We start from the raw sequence: 17,277 nt of genomic DNA, 5'->3' as shown, positions 1-17,277 counted from the left end.
CCTTCTTACGAGCTCTATCCACCTGAGTGGCAACTTTCAAAGATCTATGAATATAGACTCCAAGATCCCTCTGCTCCTCCACCTTACTAAGAACCCTACCGTTAACCTTGTATTCCGCATTCTTATTTGTCTTTCCAAAATGGACAACCTCACACTTGGCAGGGTTGAACTCCATTTGCCACTTCTCAGCCCAGCTCTGCATCATATCTAAGTCCCTTTGCAGCTGACAACAGCCCTCCTCACTATCCACAACTCCACTAATCTTCGTATCATCTGCAAATTTACTGACCCACCCTTCGACTCCCTCATCCAAGTCATTAATAAAAATTACGAACAGCAGAGGACCCAGAACTGATCCCTGCGGAACTCCACTTGTAACTTGTAACTTTACAAGAAAGATTGCACTTCAAGAAAGATATGGAAGGACATGCACCTATATAGCACGAGTCATTTGAAATGAAGAGCTTCTGAAATATAATTAGTCTTGTAACATAAGGAGGCAAGGCAGCTAATGTTTGCACAGCTAGCTCCCACAGAGAAGAACACAACAAAGAGCAGATACTGTTTAAAAACCAAAAGAATGGCGGATGCTGTAAATCAGAGGCAAAAACAGAAGTTGTTGGAAAAGCTCAGCGGGTCTGGCAGCATCTGTGGACAGAAATCAGAGTTAACATTTCAGGTCCAATGACTCAGCCTCAGAACCCACAAATACTGTTGATTTGTGTTGTGAACTGAGGGCTAAATGATGGCTAAGGCATCAGGCAATACTCCCTCCCTAACGCTTCAAGTCTGGGCAAAATATTGCAGATGCTGGAAAACCGAAACTAAAAACAAAATCAGCAGGTCTGGCAGCATCTGTGGAGAGAGAAACAGATGTAAACACACTTTTATCTTTGGACTTTTTAAAAGTGTGAGCTGAAATATTTTAAATCAGTACTTTAAAGGATTGCTGCATGTTTTGAAAAGCAAGTAACTTGACTTTCATGGCAAGAACTGTATAAATAGCAGTTTGAACAAGACATAACTATGTTTAAGTTGCTGATTATCTGGAGCGGAAGGGCTCTATAAACATGCAACTCTGGTTGGCAACAAGAAGTTTATTGGTTTATGAACTAGTGACCAGTCATTGATGACAAAGGCCTCTGCCTGCTAACAACCGTGTGACTGGTTCTAAGGCAAATGAAAGAGCTTGAGGCTGGAGCAAGGTAGAGAGAGAAGTGATTTGATCTCTAGCTCAGGAGCTATTTTTCCGTTCTCTGTAATCAAATCTCACTTTGAACATGAAGAAAACCAGTTTATCTTTCCTTCAGCAGTTGTTGTAAGCTGTGAATCTCATTTGATAAGTCAGGGACTATTTGTAAGTGAACCAGTCACCCAGTACCTCATGCAAACCAGTGGAAGCATCTGAAGAAAGACGACTGAGAAGCACATTCCGACCAGCATAAGGATCATCTCAGCAACCTGGGAATAGTCACCACTGAATTGCCTTCTGGATTTTCCTTATCCTATTTTCCACTTTGAAGAAGGGTCACTGGGCTTGATACATCAATTGTTTTCTCTCCATAGATGCTGCCAGACCTGCTGAGATTTTCCAGCAATTTCAATCTTTCAGGATTCCGGCTTCCACAGTTCTTTGGCTTTTATTAACTGTTTTTCATTGTATGATTGTAAAGATTCTACTGCACATACACAGACAATGTGGAAGCAGGCCATTCAGCTCATCTATTCCATACCAATCCTCTGAAGACTATCCCACCCACTTACCCGATCCCTGTAACACTGCATTTCCCATGGCCGATCCACCTAACCTCCAGATCTTTGGACTGTGGGAGGAAATCGGAGCACACAGAGGAAACCCATGCAAACACAGGGAGAAAGTGAAAATTCGACTTACAGTCACTTGAGGGTGGGATTGAACCCAGGTCCCTAGTACTGTGAGGCAGCAGCACTAATCACTGAGAGTGTGTGTGTGTGTATGTGTGTACGTGAGAGAGTGTTTATTTACAAGGACATTAAACTTGGCATTAACTTATTGTGTTATATGCTGATATATAATTATTTATAACTCTTTACCTGCAGCTACAGACAGATTACTTTTAACAAACAGTCATTTTTGTTAAGTACAGAAAACAGGCTTATGCTTTCTATCAAGCTGGGTCTGAAGATCAGGTAAACTGAGGAACTTTGCTTTCGCAATTTAAAACCTTTACCTTCTGTGATATATCCAAGGATAGTAGGGTTGACTTCCAATATGCTATCCCAGTAAGGCATGGACAGAGTTAACAGTTCGAGTCGGATATAACTCCTCTTCAGAAATGAAAGGAGTTGGAAAATGGGAAGAATTCTTAGGTTATGTCACTTAGTCCTCAAACCCCCTCCCCACCAAACCCAACACCTGACCACCACCATCGAAGAGAAAGGGGGAGGAGGTGCATGTCAACAGCAGATAAGGCTCAGTTGGGCCGAATGGCCGGTATGTGCGCCAAAAGATTGCAATGCAGTGGATTCTCTATATCTGTTGCTGTGCTCAGCAACCTCCAGTTTTAAAGACTGCTACTTATAATTGCAGAACTTGTACCATGCTGCATGCACCTGTAAATTAACAGTCCATCACAATGTTTGCCATACACTGCAAAAAAAAAGTGCTGAATGGGTTTGCATTATTCAATTCTGATGCAAAGTTCACAGGAGCTGCAAATGAGCATTCGCCCTGTGGGACACTAATTATGTCGAGAGGTCATAGCTATTGACACCTGCCACTTATTGTAAACTCACTGCCTTACTCTCCAAGCTGAAAGCCACAGCGAGAAGGTTCCACTTGGTTGATGTAAATCATTTTAGACAAAAGAAACACACACGGAAGGTCATTTAGTGCATCATATTTCATCAAAGCAGGAAAACCAACAGCTACCAAATCATCACTGCACTCAGCTCTCTCTTCAAGCATTTTCCATGATCCAGGATCTATTGCAAAACTTGCTTATTTGTTGCAATATGGTGGACATGCCAAGATTCACAGATTCGTAGAACCCATACGGTGCAGAAAGAGGCCATTCGGCCTGAGTCTGCACTGACCCTCCAAACAGCGTCCCACCCAGACCCAGACTCCCATCCTATCCCCATAACTCTACATTTCCTGTGGCTAACTCATGTAGCCTGCACATTTCTGGACAATACAGGGCAATTTATCATGAACAATCCACTCTAAACTGCACATTCTTGGGCATTATGGACAATTTAGCATGGCCAATCCATCCTAACCTGCACATCTTTGCACTGTGGGAGGAGATCGGAGCACCCGGAGGAAACCCACACAGACACAGGGAGAATGTGCAAACTCCACACAGACAGTTGCTCGAGGCTGGAATCAAACCCTGGAATCAAACTGACAACAACAAATGCAGTGTGACACATTCAATCAATCTCAAGTTGGTCAGTGGAATTACACCGAGACCAGTGCTGAGGCCTCAACTATTTCTAATCGATTGAATGAAACAACCAACTACATTGTATTCATATATTGATTATATTCCCTACAGTGTGGAAACAGGCCATTTGGCCCGACAAGTCCACAGTGAACCTCTGAAGAGTAACCCAACCTTCTGACATTTACCCCCGACTAATGCACCTAACACTATGGGCAATTTAGCTTGGCCAATTCACCTAACCTGCACATCTTTGGATTGTGGGTGGAAACCAGAGCATCCGGAGGAAACCAACGCAGACATGGGGAGAATGTGCAAACTCCACACAGACAGTCACCCAAGGTGGAAATCGAACCCGGGTCCCTGGTGCTGTGAGGCAGCAGTGCTAACTACTGAGCCACCATGCTGCCCTCTTAGATGATACATCAACCAGAGCAGCGGAATGTATGACTTGGGCCGTTTGGCTCCTCAATAAGACCAAGGCTAATCTGGTTACGTTCTCAGCTCTACTTTCTTGTCTGCACACGTAACCCTTTTGTTGTAAAGTCATAGAGATCCGCAGCACAGAAAAAAGCCCTTTGGCTTATCGCATCCATACTGATCTACGAAAAATGTAACTCATCCCTTGCATTCATGTAGAGACCCAACCCCCTGTATCTTCTGGGGAAGGAAACAACATGTTTTAACCACCTTTTAGAAAAAAAAAGAATTTCATCTCTGTCCTAAAAGGGAGATCCTCTCACTTAAACAGATAAAACAGTGTCCCCTAGTTTTAGTCTCCCCAACAACATGAAACATGCTCCCAGCATCCACTGCCTCCAATCCCCACACGTCTTCTATGGTTCAATGAGGTCACCTCTCATTCTTCTAAACACCAATGGATACAGGCCAAACCTGTTCAACCTGTCTTCATAAGCCCTTTGTTCCAGGAATGAGAAGATGCAGAAGAAATGGGGAAACTAAACCAGGGGACACAGTCTCAGAATAATGGGCAGGCCATTTAGAACTGAGGTTGAGGAGGAATTTCTTCAGTCAGAGGGTGGTGAATCTTTGGAATCCTCTATCCTAGAGAGCTATGGAAGATACAGAATATAGGCACAAGGAAGTCTTGTTACAACTTTATGAACCTTTAGTTAGGCCACAGATGGAATACTGTGTGCAGTTTTAAGTCAGGGATGCAAAGTCCCAGTTATGATGAGGGTCTGGATAGGCTGGGTTTGTTTTCCTTGGAGCAGAGGAAACTGGGGAAAAATCTGATTTTGAGGGATACACAGTTCTGAGAGTCACAGAGCAGATCGTGAGATCATGAGCACCATAGCAGACGTGTCTAAGACCTGAGGGTGTAAGCTTAAGGTGAGGAGTAAGTGGTTTGGAGGCGATCTGAGTAAAAGATGTTTCACTCAGAGGGTGGTAGAAATATGGAGGTTGCTGCCTGAGAGGGTGGTGGAGGCAGACATTGAAGAAGCATCTGGATTAGCACTTAAAATGCCAGGGTATGGACCAATCGTGCAGGTAAATGGAATTTGTACAGTCTGGAGTTTGTCGCCATTGCCATGGTGGGCCGAAGGGCCTGTTTCAATGCTGTATGTCTCTGTGACTAATGCAGTGTGGGTTCAAATCTCACTACAGCAGCTGCTGGAATGTAAATTCAAGGAAACATAGAAAATAGAGGCAGTCCATTTGGCCCTTCGAGCTTGCTCTGCCATTCAATACGATCATGGCTGATCATCTAACTCAGTATCCTGCTCCTGCTTTATCCACATTCCCTTGAGGCCTTAAAAATATACTGAAATCCTTCTTAAAGAATTTTCAATGTTTTGGCCTCTCGGTGAAGAAATTTCTCCTCATCTCAGTCCAAAATGCAGCTTTGCATAAATCCACATTGTTTCTTTAGACTGTGACCCCTGGTTCTGGACTTCCTAGTTATCGGGAACTTCCTTCCTGTGTTTACCCCGTCCACTCCTATTGGAATGCAATTTAAAACATCTAGAATTTTGAAGCAATCTTTTACTGATCATCATAAGATCCCAAATAATAACCGAAAGAACTGTAGCTGCTGTACATCTGAGACAAAAATAGAAATTACTGGAAATGCTCAGCAGGTCTGGCAGTATCTGTGAAGAGAAATCAGAGTTAATGTTTCAGTTCTGAGGAAGGGTCACGCAACCCAAAATGTTAACTCTGATTTCTCTCCACAGATGGTGCCAGACCTGCTGAGCTTTTCCAGCATTTTCTACTCTTGTCAATCATAAAATCTCATGCGTTTCCCTGATGTCTTTGAGATGGAAAATCAGCCATTCCTTCCTGGTCTGGCCCCCGTGTGACTCGAGACCCATGGTGATGTAGTTGACTCTAAACTACCCTCTGAAATGGCCCAGCAAGCCACTCAGTTCAAAGGGCATTTGCCGACATTCAATATAAAACTCGAACAACCACGTGCTGAGAAATTGAGAGAGCTTGTACAACACTAACAGCAAGGAAGACGGACGTACAGAACCAGGAAGCCTGCTGCACTAATGCTGTTAGCAGCCTTTGCAAAACTATATCACAGAAACACGGTGTGATAATAATTCACTGCAGTCAGGAGGCAGCGGGTGGGAGGTGACATGTTGCGAAGAAAATGAATTACTTAAAAAGAGCTATAATTAGGCAGCCCATCCTTGATACTCCACCATGTAAAAATAAGCTCTGCAATACTGCTGATTACACTTGGGGTTAATGGTGAGTCTGCTGTGTTGTAAAATCATAGTTCCTTTTTGAACACAGTTGCAAGGTGGTTACACTGTCACCAGAACAACTTCTTCCTCATATGTAATCACCAGAATTCAACATATCATATTTTTTCCTGGACAGAATGACAGAGCACAGGATTACCAACATATGAGCTTTCCCTAAAACTGTAGCTAGTGTGAGAATTAATAATTTTACATCTTAAAAGCAATGCAACAGCCTCTAAGCATTAGAATTTAAAATTTAAAAATCCCCATCTTAATTAGGTATAAAAAAGCACAGAGCAGAACAGAACAGTCAGCAAACGTGGTGTCCAGCATCCTAATGGCTTTAGTCTTGAGGGATAGAACCATAAAGACAGCATATTATTCCAATGAGTCTGAAGTCTCCAGGATTTCAATTGTTATAGATTGTAGTAAGCAAACCAGGACAGGAGTGGGAAACAGATTAAAACATTGTGTGTGTTGTCATTTTTTTTAGCGCTTCTGTTATCAAAGATACAGGTTTTGGGGTAGTGGGGGGAGTCAGACTGTTTGGTTGGGATTGGTGGGATACAACGTCATTGGAGAAGTCTCCAGGAATTAGGTCCAACCAGTTAGTATTCCTATACTCCTAAACGGGAAAGTGTTCAAAATACTGCACTAAACATTGAAATTTTGTGTGAAGGGAAGGTTGGATGGGAGAGGTAGGACCACAATTAGGGAGACACAGACACCCCTACATAATATAACCTGCACATTCTTTAGGGCAGGGGAGTGGTGTTCTTTAGGGAACAAACAACATAATTCCGAGAGCTTCATAATTCGAAGGAAGGTTGAATAGCCAGGAAGCTATACTTAACCTGGCTAAAGCATTGGATTAAACTGGAATATTGCTTCCAATTCTGATTACCACAGTTTAGTGAGAATGTGAGGACCCTTAAGAGAGTACAGAGGTGACTTACCAGGAATATTCCAGGTATGTGTGATTTTAGAGACAATGTTAGGTTAGAGAAACTGGAACCAAGTAGTTTCCTGTGCAATTGCAGCGGGCAGTTAAGAAACAGGAGTTGTGCCTCAGGAAGGGAAGGTCATAGTCAGAAGTGTATTGATTTAACTGAAAGAGAGAAATAATAAACAAGTGAGGCACAGCTTAAAGTGTGTGGCTCAAATAGGGGTTCTATATGAATGCACAGAGTTCAAGGAATGAATGAAATGATCTGAAGGCACAAATTCAAATTGCAGATTATGATATTGTAGCCATCACCTCTTCCTCCGTTACATTGATGACTGCATCGGCACCACCTCGTGCTCCCGCGAGAAGGTTGAGCAGTTCATCAACTTCACCAACACATTCCACCCTGACCTTAAATTCACCTGGACCATCTCTGATACCTGCCTCCCCTTCCTGGACCTCTCCATCTCCATTAATGACGACCAACTTGACACGGACATTTTTTACAAACCCACCGACTCCCACAGCTACCTGGATTACACCTCTTCCCACACTACCTCCTGCAAAAATGCCATCCCATATTCCCAATTCCTCCGCCTCTACCATATCTGCTCCCAGGAGGACCAGTTCCACCACAGAACACACCAGATGGCTTCCTTCTTTAAAGTTCACAATTTCCCTTCTCATGTGGTTGAAGATACCCTCTAACGCATCTCATCCACATCCCGCCCCTCCGCCCTCAAACCCCACCCCTCCAACCGTAACAAGGACAGAACACCCCTGGTCCTCACTTTCCACCCTACCAACCTTCGCATAAATTGCATTATCCGCAGACATTTCCGCACCTTCAAACTGACCCCACCACCAGGGATATATTTCGCTCCCCACCCCTTTCTGCCTTCTGCAAAGACCGTTCCCTCTGTGACTACTTGGTCAGGTCCACGCCCCCCAACAACCCACCCTCCCTTCCTGGCACCCTCCCCTGCCACCGCAGGAATTGCAAAACCTGCGCCCACAACTCCTCCCTCACCATCATCCAAAGCCCCAAAGGAGCCTTCCACATCCATCAAAGTTTTACCTGCACATCCATCAATGTCATTTATTGTATCCGTTGCTACCGATGTGGTCTCCTCTACATTGATGAGGTTGGATGCCTCCTAGCAGAGCGCTTTAGGGAACATCTCCGGGACACCCGCACCAATCAACCACATCGCCCTGTGGCCCAACATTTCAACTCCCCCTCCCACTCTGCCGAGGACATGCAGATCCTGGGCCTCCTCCATTGCCGCTCCCTCACCACCTGACGCCTGGAGGAAGAGCACCTCATCTTCCGCCTCGGAACACTTCAATCCCAGGGCATCAATGTGGACTTCATTATTGTCCTCATTTCCCCATCCCCCACCTTACCTCAGTTCCAACCTTCCAGCTCAGCACTGTCCTCATGACCTGTCCATCTCCCTTCCCACCTATCCACTCCACCCTCCCCTCTGACCTATCACCTCCATCCCCACCCCCATTCACCTATTGTACTCTTTGCTACCTTCTCCCCAGGATAGACAGGAAAAATGGCAGGGGAGGTGGAGTAGCCTTACTGGCTGAAAACAACATTATTTTAATAGTGATGGAGGACATCATGAGGGGAAAGCATTCAGTGAAGACCTTATAAGTGCAATCTGTGTTGTGTACAAAGCTGTTGATAGCAGCTCTGAAGTGCTAGATTGTATAAATGCATAGAACATAGAACATGGAACATTCCAGCTCAGCACAGGCCCTTCGGCCCTCGATATTGCGCCAACCTGTGGAACCAATCTGAAGCCCATCTAACCTACACTATTCCATTTTCATCCATATGTTTATCCAAAGACCATTTAAATGCCATTAAAGTTGGCGAGTCTACTACTGTTGCTACTCTCTGAGTAAAGAACCTACCTCTGACATCTGTCCAATATCTATCACCCCTCAATTTAAAGCTATGTCTCCTCATGCTAGCCATCACCATCCAAGGGAAAAAGTTCTTACTGTCCACCCTCTCTAATCCTCTGATCATCTTGGATGTGTCTATTAAGTCATCCCTCAACTTTTTTCTCTCTAATGAAAACAGCCTCAATTCCCTCAGCCTTTCCCCATAAGACCTTCCCTCCATACTAGGCAACAACCTATTAAATCTCCACTGAACCCTCTCCAACACTTTCACATCCTTCTTGTAATGTGGTGACCAGAACTGTATGCAGTTCTCCAAGTGCAGCTGCACCAGAGTTTTGTACAGCTCCACATGACCTCATAGCCTCTACCAATCAAAGCGAAGACACCATATGCCTTCTTAACACCCCTTTCAACCTGCGTGGCAACTTACAAGGATCTATGCACATAGACATCAAGATCTCTCTGCTCATTACACTACCAAAAATCTTACCATTAACCCAGTACTTGTATTTGTGTTATCCTTCCAAAGTGAATCACCTCACACTTTTCCGCATTAAACTCCATTTGCTACCTCTCAGCCCAGCTCTGTAGCTTATCTATGTCCTTCTGTGACCTGCAACATCCTTCGGCACTATCCACAACTCTATCGACCTTAGTGTTATCCCAAATTTAATATCCCATCCTTCTATGTCCACATTCAGCTCATTTATAAAAATGACAAACAGCAGTGGCCCCAAAACAGATCCTTGCAGTACATCACTAGTAACTGAGGTCCAGGATGAACATTTCCCATCAACCACCACTCTCTATCTTCTTTCAGCCAATTACTGAGCCAAACAACTAAGTCACTCTCAATCCCATGCCTCTGTATTTTCTGCAATAGCCTACCATGGGGAGCCTTACCAATTGCAGAAATTTTGGGCTTTTGCCCGAAACATCAATTTTCCTGCTCCTTGGATGCTGCCTGATCTGCTGTGCTTTTCTAGCACCACTCTAATCCTGAATCTGATCTCCAGCATCTGCAGTACCCATTTCGGCCTAAATGTTGTAGCAAAGCCAGTGCAGTATTAATGGGAGATTTTAACTTTAACATAGATTAGGGAAGGCAGGCAAATTGCTGTCAGAAAGATAGTGAATTCTGGTGGGTGTCCGCAATAGTTTCCTACAGCAATATGTCCTGGATGCAACAAGACGACAAGCAATATTGGATTTATCAATGAGTAAATGAGCAAGATTTGATTAATAACCTAATTGTGCATGAACATTTAACTAATAATGGTTATAACATGATCGATGTAGTGTTTGAAAGTGAAAAGCACAAACCAGCTACTAGATTTTAGACTTAGGTAAGGCTAAAATTTAACTGAGATGATACAGAGTCTGTCCAGTAAACTGGGAAAATCTGCTAATGAGTGAACAACTGAAGAAATGTGGAGAATGTTTAAAGAAACTTTGAATGTAATACAGAACCAGTTTATACTCTCGAGAAGACAAAGCCCCACGTCACTGAAAATAAACCATGAACAGCTGGAAAGATAAGGGACAACACTGAACTAAACAAAAGGGGTTGCAAAAACACAAAAGCCACAGATACTGCTGAATGAGATGGACACAAAAACCCTGCAAAGGGCCACAAACAGCTTAAAAGAGCTCATAAAAGGGAACATAAAAAGAAACTTGCCAAAATCAATAAGAAGAAACGTTATAGTTACGTAAGGGGGGGGCAGGCGATCAGGAGCAATTCTACCCCACTCAAGACTACAGGGAAATGGCAGACATGTTAAAGAATTACTTTGTCTCAGTCTTTACAGTAGAAAAGGAGGATAGCATGCCAAAATCCCAAGGAAAGCAATAGGGTTAGGGTTAGGGTTAGGGTAAGGGCTAGGGTTATGGTTAGGGCTAGGGTTGGGAAAGGGACTGACTAAAATTAACGTAAGCAGAAACAAAACCATGAATTTCTGGAGAAACTCAGCAGGTCTGGCAGCATCTGTACAGGGAAAGCAGAGTTAGCGTTTCGGGTCCAGTGACCCTTCTACAGAACTGATTGCAGTTGGGAAAAGGTTGGTTTATGTGCTGAAGATGAGGTGAAGGTAGCAGAGAGCAATAAATGATAGGTGGAGATGGAGCCCACAGAGAGTAAAATAGTTGGTCAGACAAAGGAATAGGTAAAGGTCAGCCTGGGAGATTGAATAGCTGCTAAGTAAGAAATAAAATGGAACTAAAAAGTGCAAAATACCCAGGTCCTAACAGTTCCATCTAAAGGTGTTTTAGGAAATAAGGGAATACATTGTCGACAGCGCATCTATAATCTTTCAGCACTCTCTAGATCCTGGAGTCCTCCCTCTGGATTGGGAAATTGCACATGTCATTCCACTTTTTAAGAAGGGAGAAAGAGCAAAACAAGGAAATTACAGACTAGTTAGTCCAACATCTGTCGTGGGGAAATTACTGGAGTCTGTAATCAAGATAGAGTAACTGAACACCTCCAAAATATTCAGTGCATCAGAGAGAGCCAGCAGGGATTTATGACAGGTCAATCATGCCTGACAAACCTCACTGAATTCTTTGAAAAGCTGACTAAAATGGTGGACACTGGAATGTCTACAGAAGTTGTTTATATGGTCTTTCAGAACACATCTGATAAAGTTGTTGTGAAACATGAAAGGGTTCAGAAAAGATTTACAAGGATGTTGCCAGGTTGGAGGATTTGAGCTACAGGGAGAGGTTGAATAGGCTGGGGCTGTTTTCCCTGGAGTGTTGGAGGCTGAGGGGTGACCTGATAGAGGTTTATAAAATCATGAGGGGCATGGATAGGATAAATAGACAAAGTCTCTTCCCTGGGGTGGGGCAGTCCAGAACTAGAGGGCATAGGTTTAGGGTGAGAGGGGAAAGATATAAAAGAGACTTAAGAGACCTCTTTTTCACGCAGAGGGTGAGGAATGAGCTGCCAGAAGAAGTGGTGGAGGCTAGTCCAATTACAGCATTTAAAAGGCATCTGGATGGGTATATGAATAGGAAGGGTTTGGAGGATATAGGCCGGGTGCTGGTGGGTGGGATGAGATTGGGTTGGGATATCTGGTCGGCATGGACGAGTTGGACTGTAGGGTCTGTTTCCATGCTGTACATCTCTATGAGTCTATGACTCTAAGTCGCACATAAGAGACTGTTAGCTAAAATGGAAGCCCATGAAATTGAAGGCAAATTACTGAAAGGGATAGGAATTTGGGTGAATGGCTGGCAATTAGGATTAGGAAGGTACTCAAATTGGCAAGATGTGACCAGTGGTGTCCCACAAGGATCTGTGTTGGGCCTCAATTATTCACATTATCAGCGAATATCCCCACTTCTGATGGAGGGAAGATCACTGATGAAGCCACTGCTGACTCTGGGCTATAAACTTCTGTGTGGGGATTCAATAGAGTTTAAACTGAAGAATCACTCATTCCTAACTTTATAATGGAGAGAAACCTTTACTGTTGCACAACGGAAGTGGCTTGGACAGGGAACTTTCAGACCCCTTTGGCTGCGATGGATGACCTTCAGTGACCTCATCATTTTTTTGGGTGGGAGATTCCCCTGGAACATAAACTGAATGGAATGAGAAGGATTCCCCAGCAAGAAATGATGGCTTCAGGAGTGGAGGAGGGGCTCAGGATTTCATTGACTGGGAGAAATCTTTTCATCAAACAAATGGCTCCTTTGGCAGCATCTCCCTCTCTAGATGATAAGTGCACACTGTCGTGGTTACTTATTAGGGACAACCATGAGCTGTTATTTTTAGCAGTTGGTAGATAGGTTTCTGATGGAGTATTGTAAAAATATGTGGAGCAGATAAAACAATGACGGGGTTTGGCTGCCAACTGGCAGATGCTTGCAAAATGATGAGACTATATGAAACATAAACATCAACAGATAAACTGCTGCTGATTTATTTTGCAGAAAGTGTAACTTGCCACATGATGGACTGTGTTCCATTCAGTACCAACCTGCACACACCTTTCAGAAATAGGGATCCAACTCAATTTGTTTTTTTCTCCTCCTCTACAGAGGGCAATTGACAGAAAGCAAACTGCTGTTGAACATCTGCAGTACTCACTAGCTTCTTGCTGAATCACTTCTCCCCACGGCCTCCAATAGCAAAAATAGCTTCTGCTTATCTACACCTTACCAACGACTTCCAACATCTTCAAACAACTCATTCAAATGAACGTTTAGCCTTCTACATCGGGGGGAGGCGGGGAATGCAAACCTCATTTATGTAGTTTCTCTTCATAATCTAACCATTTGTGGCTTGGTGACATTTTGAGAGCCACCTACCTGTTAGTTTAATTGGCCTGTCTTGGCGGTGATGCCCAATGAATTCAAAACTTTTTACCTTATGGCTGCCACTCTTTAAATCGCCATGGCAATATAGTTCAACTCGAGTTCAGAAACGGTCATTCACACTTCCCTGAGTTCTGTCACCAAGCATATTGATGTCAGCTATTATTGCATCATGGAGCTGAAGATCTCCAAGAGAATGGGAAGACGAGTGACTACTGCAGCTGCAAAGTGGCTTCTGACTTTAACATCTGGAGGTAAATGATGAGGGACCAAGGCTTTGCTGTGCATCACTACTCCAACATTGAACAGCAATTCACTTTCAGCCCCCTCAGCAAACCCCTCAGGGGATGATTTAGAACTGATCTAAAGATCAGATTAAGAGTAGCTCAGTGGTTAGCACTATTGCCTCACAGTGCTAGGGACCTGCATTCGATTCCAGCCTCAGGCAACTATCTGTGTGGAGTTTGCACATTCTCCTAAGTGGGTTTCCCCTGGGTACTCCAGTTTCCTTCCACAGTCCATAGACGGCAGGTTAGGATGGATTGGCCATGATAAATTGCCCATAGTGTCCAGGGGGCATGCTGGCTGTATGGATTGGCCATGGGAAATGCAGGGTTATAGGATAAAGCGTTGGTCTGGGTAGGATGCTGTATGGAGGAGCAGTGTGGACCTGATGGACCAAATGGCCTGCTTTCACACTATGGGGATTCTATGAAGACAAATGTTGATGGTGAATCTTTGGAGTGGTCTACTTCAGAGTGCAGCAGCAACGCGAACACTGGAATAAAGGCAAAATACTGTGGATGCTGGAAATACTAAGAGCCCTCCCTGGAGAAACTCAGGTCTGGCCAGAGCTATTGTTTTGCGTCCTTCTCTTCAGAATTCTTCAGGACTTGAAGAAGAGTCATACTGGAGATTCACAGCATTAACACTGTTTCTGCCTCCACGGATGTTGCCAGACCTGCTGAGTTTCTCCAGCATTCTCGATCTTTCTCGTGGAGTATAAAGGCCTGGTGACCATTACCGAGACAACTTTGCTGTTGCGCATTTTTTATATTGAATTTTAAATTACACCAGCTTCCAAGGTGAGGTCAGAATTCATATCGGCAGACTATTATGCTGAGTCTCCAGGTTCCTAGCCCAATATCACCACCACTACTCTTCCGTCACTTTCTCTCTCTCTCTCTCTCTCTCAAACTGTGGCATGCTGCCTAAGGAACTGCACTGACCTCCTGATGGGATGGTCAGCTCTGACCAAAATTACATTGTGGAGGTTCCAGAAGGCAACTGTAACTACTGCCCACCCCTCCCCCACTCCCCATATGATCATAAGAAAAAGGAATAGGAAGGATGCCATTCAGCTCCTTGGGCCTGCTCCACCATTCAATAGGATCATGGCTGATCCAACATTCCTCACATCCACTTTCCTGCCTTTTCCTTGTAACCCTTGATTCACTGACTGGTCAAGAATCTATCTCAGCCTTAAGGACTCTGCCCCCATAGATCTCTATAGCAAGGAGTTACAAAGACTCTGACAGAAGGATTTCCTCCTCATTTCAATCTTTAATTGGTCCCTCCTTTATTCTGAGACTGTGCCCTTTGGTCCTCAACTTTCCCATGACGGGGAACACCCTCTCAGCATTTACCCTGTCAAGCCCCTGAAGAATCCCGTACTCACCTGAACCCCCTCTTTTAATGCTTCCACCCAATTCTACCCTCACCCATCCACCTCCTCCCTGCCTGCCCACGGAGGTGGGACTAAATTCCCAGTTGGTTCACTCCCCCCTTTCTAATCTGAAACATCTAATTACAAATCCATCTCAATCCTCTACATCTGAAAAGCATGATGCAGTCAGAAACATTTTGCTTCTGAAGAAGTTTTCTGTGGAATATGCCGGAAAATCTTTTGATAAATTCCATCATCTAAATTGGCCATCACATTAAATTCAGCAGTTCAGAGGAAAACTCCACCTCGTTGGACTTTCACTTCCAAAACCTAAAAGGTAAAAATTAGCCCACCTGTTCCAAATTCCAAGGGCAGAAATAGGGTCAGTTTACCCACTCACTCCTCAAAGGACAACCCCCTCATCCTTGGAGTAAGCTGCAAGAACCTTTGTTGAGCTCTTTCCAAGGTCATTATATCCTGCATTAGCAAAGGAACCCATAACTACACACTGAATTCTAGCTGGATGCTAAATGTTGAATGGAGTTCAGGCTGAAATTGGATTGGGGACACTTCTCAATCTGACTTATTACAACCGTTAGTGCCAGCCAAATGAACAGGAAAGTGTAAAAGGAGCATTATTGCTGGTACAGATGAGTGTGCCATTTTTAGACTGAATGGCAGTAAGCTATTGTTTCTCAGCATTCAATCCCACCTTGTCACCAGCCTCTGGGTCTCTACTCCCTCCAAGAACTCCCGTTTTCAACAAATTCCCACGGTTTATTTATCTGGCTTTGCCTAGTATACATGATGCACTCGAGCAACACCCTTTGCTAAAGTGTTCCAGCATAGTTACAACACTGGCATCCACCCAACAATGTGGAAAGTTGCCCAGGTATGTCCTGAACACACAAAGCTGGACAAATCCAAGCCGGACAATTCCTGCCCGATCGGCCTACTCTCAATCTTCAGTAAAATGACAGAAGGGGAAGTCAACATTGTTACCAAGCTACACTTACTCAGCAATAACCTGCACAGTGTCACTCAGGAACGGTTCTGCTGGGAGCATTTACCTCAAACTTCAGTACAGTCTTGCTCCAAAAGACCCAAACTCAAGAGGGGGAGGGACGGTGACTGCCCGTGAGATTGAGCAGTATTTCATCAAGGAGCCCTAGCAAAATGAGTCAGTGAGAATCGGGTGAAAGCTCTCAGCTGAATGCCCTTATACCTGGCACATAGGAAGATGGTTGTGGTTATTACACTTCAGTCATCTCAGCTCCAAGACAGTGTACTTTAAGTGCTTTACTGTCTTATCATCTTCAGCAGCTTCATCAATGACCTTCCCTCCATCATAAGATTAGAAGTGTGATGTTCACTGATGATTGCACAGTGTTCGGCACCATTCACCACTCCTCAGATGCTGAAGCAGTCCGTGTCCATATGAAATAGGGTCTGGACAACATCCAGACTTGGGCTGACGAGTAGCAAGTAACATCGTACCAAATGCCAAGCTATGACCATCTCTAATAAGAAACAATCTAACCAGCAGCCCTTGACATTCAATGGTGTTACCATCACTGAAATCCCCACTATCAACATCCTGGGGTTTATCATTGACCAGGAACTGAAAAAAACAGCTGTATAATGAGATTGTTGCACTAAGTAACTCACTTCCTGACTCCCCAAAGCCAATCCACCATCTACAAGGCACTAGTCAGGAGTGGAATGCAATACTCCCCAGTTGCCTGAATGGATGCAGCTCCAACAACACTCAGGCAATTCAACAGCACCCAGGACAAAGCAGCCTGTTTGGTCAGAACCCCATTCAACTACTTAAACATTCATACGCCCCACCACCTGCACACAGTGGCAGCAGTGTGTACCATCTACAAGATGCACGGCAACAACTCACCAAGGCTCCTTTAACTGCACCTTGCAAAACTGTGATTTCTACCATGTGGAAGGACACTGGAAATTAGTAAATGGGAACATATTAACAGGATACATGAGTAGGCCACTCAACCCTTCAAGCCTGTTCTGCCTTTCAATGAATGAGTTACTGAACAATGACACCTTGGAGTGCAGGTTCATAGCTCCTTGAAAGTGGAGTTGCAGGTAGATAGGATAGTGAAGAAGGCGTTTGGTATGCTTTCCTTTATTGGTCAGAGTATTGAGTACAGGAGTTGGGAGGTCATGTTGCGGCTGTACAGGACATTGGTTAGGCCACTGTTGGAATATTGCGTGCAATTCTGGTCTCCTTCCTATCGGAAAGATGTTGTG

At 44.2% G+C, this 17,277-nt stretch overlaps 1 protein-coding gene across 8 annotated transcripts in view; it reads right to left on the bottom strand.

Annotated features, from left to right (window-relative positions):
- Window positions 1-17,277, bottom strand: part of ttll7 (tubulin tyrosine ligase-like family, member 7) — a 307,243-nt gene that overhangs the window by 252,885 nt on the left and 37,081 nt on the right. The window contains exon 1 of one of the 8 annotated variants that reach the window (XM_043698634.1): window positions 7,099-7,156. The exons of the other annotated variants lie outside the window; for them this stretch is intronic. The gene's annotated coding sequence lies outside the window, so the exon portion shown is untranslated. Of the gene's footprint in view, window positions 1-7,098; window positions 7,157-17,277 lie in introns of those variants that run through there. 8 annotated transcript variants of the gene reach the window in all.

This window comes from Chiloscyllium plagiosum, chromosome 11 (genome assembly GCF_004010195.1).
Source record: "Chiloscyllium plagiosum isolate BGI_BamShark_2017 chromosome 11, ASM401019v2, whole genome shotgun sequence".
Classification (NCBI taxonomy): Eukaryota; Metazoa; Chordata; class Chondrichthyes; order Orectolobiformes; family Hemiscylliidae; genus Chiloscyllium; species Chiloscyllium plagiosum.
This window is presented reverse-complemented; position numbering and strand designations above follow the sequence as displayed.